The following is a 7,549-nucleotide window of genomic DNA, read 5'->3' as shown; positions in this document are numbered from 1 at the left end:
TAAGTCAACCAGGTGTATAAGTTCCCGTCAGTCTGTCCTTTGAGTTGGCATAGCAATTTCTATTTTCATGATCTGAATACTCAAATATATCCAAACATCTTTTTAAAACTTTGATTTATAGCTTCTGGAAAGTTATAAATGTTTTTATATTTATTCTACTCTAAAAAGTCTACTTCTGCTCATTTTAGAGCCTCACTAAAACAACAGATTTTAGGATAGTCAGGTTCATTAAAAAGTTGCAAATGGAATGACTTACAAAATAGAACACTTTAAACCAAGTCCTATCATTTTGTACCTGAAGGGTTTTTACTTATAGCAAAATTTCACACCCCCTCTTGGTCACTTTAAAATGTATCTCAAGAGGACAATGTTTGGGGCACCGTCCCTAAAAACAGCTGTTAGATCGCCAGTGTTACCAGAGGTAAAAGACAACCTCTTTCTGTCAAAGACTCACACCATAGTTCTTACACTGTCTGGCGTTCTTTTCCCCTGACACGTTTTCCTTTCCCATAATGCAGTGATGGAGAACTAAGATAAAAATCCTGACTTTCAACGGCTACTCCACATTATCACATGTGCCAATATTGCACACATCTGGTCTGAACTGTTAAATGAACTTCTGGGTCCTTGGGTGTGCCTGTTTTCTCCGTCAGAACACAAACACATCCATATAGGCAGTCTCCCTTAAAGATGAAATTGACAGATTTAAAATACTGGAAAATGAAGAAAAAGGCAGAGACTTTGTACAGACAAAAATCTATATTTTCTCAAAGGGTTTTGTGTGACCTACACATGGGGGCAATTTGTATATACTAGTGAAATGAACACTAGCTGTAATGCTTCTAGCCGCTCAAATAATGTGGAACCTCGGTCCAGGGGTCGCGATGATGTCACTGTATGGTTCTTCCTGTGTCAGCTCGATAGCTTGTTGCTTTTTAAGAACCAAGAAACTGTAGAACATTGCTGTGGCTTGCTTTCTGTTTGTGTTTTGACATAACTCAAGCAAAATGATAGATTCAGCTCCAGTTTTAGCAAGAGCTTGTTGAAGGCCATGAAGCATCTGCTAAGTCCTTTTGTTCCATCTTCTTTCTTCTTGATCCTGATCACCTCCGGAAGCATCTTCATCCTCCTCCTCATCATCATCTTCCTTCTCCTGTTTTTCCTTCTCCTTCTCTGGTAAAAGTTCTAACTCTGGAATTAACTGGCAGATATTTGGAGGTTCTTCTGGGGGCAGCTCTACAGGGGAGATTTCCACTTGCTCTACCTGCTGGGGAGGGATCACAGGCTCTGGTTCAATTTGTCCGGCTTTTCGCTTCATTCCCTGGGGAGGTGGTGGGGGCATGGCTGATCCATCCAGGTTTGTCCTGCTGGTCTCCATCACTGAATCCTGGAGGCGGCTTGGCTCTTCGATAATGGGCTCATCAATAACATCACACTGCTGGTGTTGCTGCTGCTGCTCCTCTCTGGGAACCTCTGGATTTCAAATTCTTTGAGGAATTCATCCAAATTATCAGCCTCTCCTCCTTTCCTCCTCTTTCTAAGATCTTCTGGTACTAGTGGTGTAAGCGTGTAAAGAGCTTCAGTAGTCTGTTATTCCATAAAGGCTGAGCAGGTAAGTAGAAGAGTTTTTCCACTCCCCCTGTTTCTTTCCACATCATCAGTTTCTTGGTGGTTGGTGCCAGATCCAAAGTAGTAACAATATCAGAATAATCACTAAGCTGGGCTCTAATGGTCTTACTATCCAACTCTTTGATGCTATCAACAATCAGCTTCCTCTTCCTCTTGGCTTTTGTTTCTTTGACAGTGATATCAATAGGTTCCAAAGCAAGGGCTTCTTCCTCATTTGGAACAAGTGTTGTCTGATCAGTCAGAGTTGGCATTGGTTCAACAGGATCCGCTGAATCAGGACTATCACACCCACCCATTGAAGCGTTATCATCCTCATCCATATCATCGTGTGCAGGCTGTTCTGGCAACATCACACCTGCCTCAGACAGGGCAGGGGGGTCGTCTAAGATACCACCATCGTTGTTACTTATAAGTTTGTCATCTAATATACCACCATCATTTCCTTCTCCAAAATTGTCGTCCTTATACTGGTCTTCATATTCTAAATGGTTAATTTTCTCATTCAGATTGCTGGTGCTCTGTTCAGGCTCTAACAGGAGGTTAGAAGCACTAGTGCTCACTAACATGTTGTCATTCTCAAAAGCGCTGCCTTCTCTCACGATCTCACGGTCATCCATTCCAAAATCGCCAAAATCATTTTCTTGTAGAATACTGATGTTCCCAACTTCTTCTCTCATGGTTATTTCTTCCACTCTACTTTGGTTCAGGCTGAACTGCTGGGCCACGTCTATGTCATCTAAGTCAGGCAGTGGCTGATCAAAGTCATGAAATTCTTCAGGTAAGGTAATAGCATTCTAAGCAGCTTCTCGATTTTCTTCAGGCAGGTCAACAACACCTGGCCGAAAAGCCATCTTTATCTTAATGAATGCTTCATTACAGTCTGCAAGGAGATATTTGGCTTTTCTGTGGTAGATTCGAACTACTCCCAGTAAGAGATGTCCTGATGTTCGGAGCGCCATCTTCACCTTTGTTGAGATGATACTTTCCACACTGCTCTCTAAATTACACTCAAAGACATGGGCTTTGGTTAGCTTCTTATCCCAATGGGCTGCTAGCCAAATTTTGGCCAGAGGCCCTCTCTTACTGAGGACAAAATGTGCGTAGAACATTGTTCCGGCTGATTATGAAACAGGAGGAAATCTTGTACTCCGCCGGGAGCTGGCAGGATGTGTTTAAAAGGGAGATAGAATTGATAGAACTTGATGGATAGGCTAGATTGGACATCAGTTCCTGCACAAGATCTCACCTGGACTCCCCCCCCAATATTAGATTAGGCATCACAGGTCACCATGTTTATTCTTTTGATACAAACCCTATATTACAAATATTCATTAGTCTGTCTTACCTGTATTTTATGACATTACATCAGAACCCATGGCACAATGTTTGGTGCAGAATGGGTACTCAAAAAATTTATTGAAGAAATAAACTTATTTCATATTAATATTTAACATTATCAAATAAATTTACTAAATATGTAACTAGGTCTTTTATCAGCATAGTATTCACTGCCCATTCTGCAAAACTTTCTTTTAATCTGCTGTTTTATTCTGGTCTTTGGTGCAAAAAGATCCTTTCTAGATTGATAGGATAAGAATTTCCATTTAAACTATGAAAACATATGTGCAAAGACTGGAAAATGACATTATCTCTTTATGACAATCACACCTGATTAAACATTGCACAACATCAGAAAATTAAAAGTTCAAGATTATAAATGTAGTGCCAGAGAGCACGTTTATAAGAAACCAAATATTCAGTCAAGCTGTTACGACATTTAAAAGGTCAGTGTCCAAAAGCAGTCCACATCTTTAGGTAATGGTAAACACAGTACCATGGCACCAGCCATAGCTCAGAAAATACTTTAAAATAAATTGTAATGGAATTCAAACTTACAGGATCCCAAACAGTGAACAAAATTCAACAAGAAAGCCAAAAAATATCACATGCAGCTATAACCTGAAGCCTAGAAGGTAATGACTGTTGCTGTTATTTTAAAAAGCATCCCTCGACATTTCTACCTGTAAATATCTAGTACTATAGAACTTCTCCAGTTACCAAGTGGAAGGTTGAAACTTGTTTATCTGTAGTTGATATCCAGTGATTGGTTTCAAATCTGCATTTCCATTATAAATGACTATAATATAAAAGAGGGTTTTTTTTTCTGTCCAGTGTTTGTGCATCCCCTAGCCAGAATCAAGAACAATATGGAAACATATTAAATCCTATTACAGCAGGCGAAATGATTCTAGAGAGACAAGGAGCTTAATTAGGTGCCACGTGAATCTGGCTCATGAACTCCTGTCCTCTACCCCTTTATCTAGCCAAACCTTCCAAAACACTCTCCTTCCATGTGAATAACTGTCACTTCACTGGTTAGGTACCCCAAAAAGCGATCATTGGCTGTTCTCCAGGGTCACATAGTAACTGAACTACAGCTGAGACTAAAATTCAGTAACCCTAGCTTCTGATTCTCAAAGGAAGATTAGAAAACAACAGGAAAAATAACCTGGGCACTCAATAATCAAGATCCTCATGAATCAAAACATTCCTCTGGGAAAAAAATGCCACCTTGTCTCAGCGCAAAGTTTCTGAAATCCCAGCCCCTCCTTAAAACATTTCTAGATTGATAAGAGGAGAGGGCATGGTTTCTCCAGGTTCCTTGCTTTTTTCTTATCCTGTAAGTGAAGTTCCCATTAGCCTGAAAGAAAATTGACCTTATCTGCATGTGGAATTTTCAACATTAATTATTCTGACATCTGCGTGTCAAAATCTATGGCCAAAACAAAGCAACATTATGTGCATTGATAAAGATGTAACATGATTTCTATGATATTCCTGCCCCAAGTGCATAACCTGACCCTCATTATGAAGAAACATCAGACAAATTCAAATTCAGGGACATTCTATTAAATAATTGGCCTGCACTCTAAAAACGCCGAGGGCATGAAAGACAAAGAAAAACTAAGGAACTATTTTAAAAAAGACTAGACACAACTAAATGCAATGCCATGAATGATACTGCATACCGTATATTTTCTATGTATATTTTTTATTTTAAGCTTATTTATTTATTTTGAGACAGAGAGAGAGAGAGAGGGGGGGGAGAGAGACAGACAGACAGACAGACAGAGACAGAGAGAGAGAGAGAGAGAGAGAGAGAGAGAGAGAGAGAGAGAGAATCCCAAGCAGGCTCTGCACTGTCAGTGCAGAGCCCATTGCCAGGCTCACGAATCATGACCCTAACTGAAGTCAAGAGTTGGGCGCCCAACTGACTGAGCTTTATATTTTCTATAAAGGATGTTAGTACCACAATTTGCAAAGTTGAATCAAGTCGGAAGACTAGAAAATAGAATTGTATCAATGTGCTAAAATGCTAAGTTTGGGATAATCTGGGTGAAGAGTATATGGGAATTATTTGCACTATCTGTGCAACTTTTCTATAAATCTGGTTATTCCAAAATAAAAATGTTTGTAATACCTGTGGTTATTCATCCTTGTTGCTTCAGCCTGTTTTAGATGGAAAATCCATACACAAATCATCTTCTGTGCCTCTAAAGGTGGTTCCAGTTAATTTAAGGAACACATAATTATATTTAAATCTAAGAAATAATTTAAGTTCACTTTAATTTCAAAAATAGACCTACCCCACACAGCATGTGAGGAGGAGGTGATGCAAGAAGTCCAAAATAAACCTGGAAAGATTATTCAGGAGTTCCTACACCAATAAGCTTGAGAATTGGCACCTTAGAGGGAAAAGTGCCATCTCCGTACTAGTTGCCCTGCCGGATGACTACCAACTTTCCACATACCAGTGCCTATTCCCAGATGTTTGTCCACAGCGCCAACTTCTATCAAAAGCCATTGCCGCAATATTTCATTTGGCCACCTGAGGGCGCGCTAAAATTACTTTTTCTAACTGGGATTTCCAGACACTAAGGAGGGAAGTGTGTGGGAGGTAGGAGTTCCATGTGTCTTCAGGTCCCTTTGCAGACTCCTGATGAGGTAGAAAAGAGAAGAAATGGTAGTTCTGACCTTTAGAAAACCGTGTTGTCCTCAGAGTTCAGTGTTGTTGTCCTGTGCCTGCATTACCTGCCCCCTTTTGCCTTACTGTCAGAGTGTTTTCTACACCCCTACATTCCTTCTCTTCTCCAGCTATCTAGAGCCTTGTTGGTCCCTTTCACCCTACTCCACAGTTTACCGAAAGCACTCAATCCCACTCAGTGTAAGACTGATAATGATGGTAATCACCATAGCAGAATGTCACAGCATCAGAAACTGATAATGGTGATAATCATGAGAGCAGAATATGCCTCTCTCAAGAGAGATTTGGATGTTGGCAGGAATCCATGCCTTAAACTATAGGGTTAGGCTCAGATAAGAAATTCAAGCCTCAAAGCTGATGGAAAAGAACGCGAGGGACCACAGGAACTTTTATTACTGTCCAAATAATCATACTTTGAGTGCCGAAAAGGGAACTAGGTTATCCAGCTAAGGGAGGGAACAGAGTGCCTGGGACTTATGGGGGAGGGGGGAACATTTGAGTTTCCAGACTGAAAAGTGAATTCTAAAAGGGTGCTAGCTGGAAGGGGGAAAAGCATTTGGAGTGAAGAACAGTCACCACTAGGGGACTTGGCAAATCCCCAGGGTTATCACAAGCCAAAACATGGAAGGAGCCTAAATGTCCATCACCTGACGAATGGATCAAGAAGATGTGGTATATATTCACGATGGAGTACTACATGGTAATGAGAGGGAATGACATATGGCCTTTTGTAGGAAAGTGGATGGACCTTGAGGGTGTCATGCTGAGTGAAGTAAGCCAGGCAGAGAAGGACAGAAACCATATGTTTGCACTCATAGGTCTAGCAGGAAAACAGGAGAGACCTAATGGAGAACCAGGAGGAGCAGAGGAGGGAGAGAGAGTTGGGGAGAGAGAGGGATGCAAAACTTGAGAGACTATTGAATGCTGAGAATGAACTGAGGGTTGAAGGGGAAGGGGGAGGGGGGAAAGGTGGTGGTGATGGTGGAGGGCACTTAAGGGGAAGAGCACTGGGTGTTGTATGGAAAACAATTTGACAATAAAATACTATGAAAAAAAATAAAGTAGCTGTCAAGCTCAAAAAAATGTGTAATAAAACTGTAAAGCAAAGATTGCTGACGTTTTTGTAGTTGCCCTTATTCTAACCTCTAAAAGCAGAAATCTCCTTTCTTTTAAAGCAGAGAGGAAATCTGGGTGTGATAGAGAAATGTTGGCAGTTAAAACTTCTGGAGAAATCAGTGGTGTCATGAAATTATATCCAAAAGAGGCACCTTGGTTAAGTTCCAACTTCAGCTCAAGTCATGATCTCATGGTTTATGAGTTGAAGCCTTGCGTTGGGCTCTGTGCTAACAGCTCGAAGCCTGAATGAAGCCAGCTTCAGATTCTGTCTCCCTGTCTCCCTCTATACTCTTTTCCCACGCACGCTGTCTCTCTCTCTCTCTCTCAAAAATAAAAAGAAAACATTAAAAAAATTTTAATTAAGGGGTACCTGGGTGGCTCAGTCAGTTGAGCGTCGAACTTCGGCTCAGGTCATGATCTCAAGTCTTTTTTTTTTTTCCTCATATGCTTTTTACTTTTATTTTTATTTTTTTCCTCCATAATATTTTATTGTCAAATTGTTTTCCATACAACACCCAGTGCTCTTCCCCTTAAGTGTCCTCCACCATCACCACCACCTCTTTTCCCCCCTCCCCCTTCCCCCTCAACCCTCAGTTCATTCTCAGCATTCAATAGTCTCTCAAGTTTTGCATCCCTCTCTCTCCCCAACTCTCTCTCCCTCCTCCACTCCCACTGGTTCTCCATTAGGTCTCTCCTGTTTTCCTGCTAGACCTATGAGTGCAAACATATGGTTTCTGTCCTTCTCTGCCTGGCTTACTT

General features: G+C 40.9%; 1 pseudogene; it reads right to left on the bottom strand.

Moving 5' to 3' along the window:
* Positions 1-850: 850 nt before the first annotated feature.
* LOC115283915 lies at positions 851-2,784 on the bottom strand (annotated as a pseudogene).
* Positions 2,785-7,549: the final 4,765 nt, after the last annotated feature.

This window comes from Suricata suricatta, chromosome X (assembly GCF_006229205.1).
Source record: "Suricata suricatta isolate VVHF042 chromosome X, meerkat_22Aug2017_6uvM2_HiC, whole genome shotgun sequence".
NCBI classification, from domain to species: Eukaryota; Metazoa; Chordata; class Mammalia; order Carnivora; family Herpestidae; genus Suricata; species Suricata suricatta.
The sequence above is the reverse complement of the archived record's forward strand: the minus strand, read 5'-3'. Positions and strand labels throughout refer to the sequence as shown.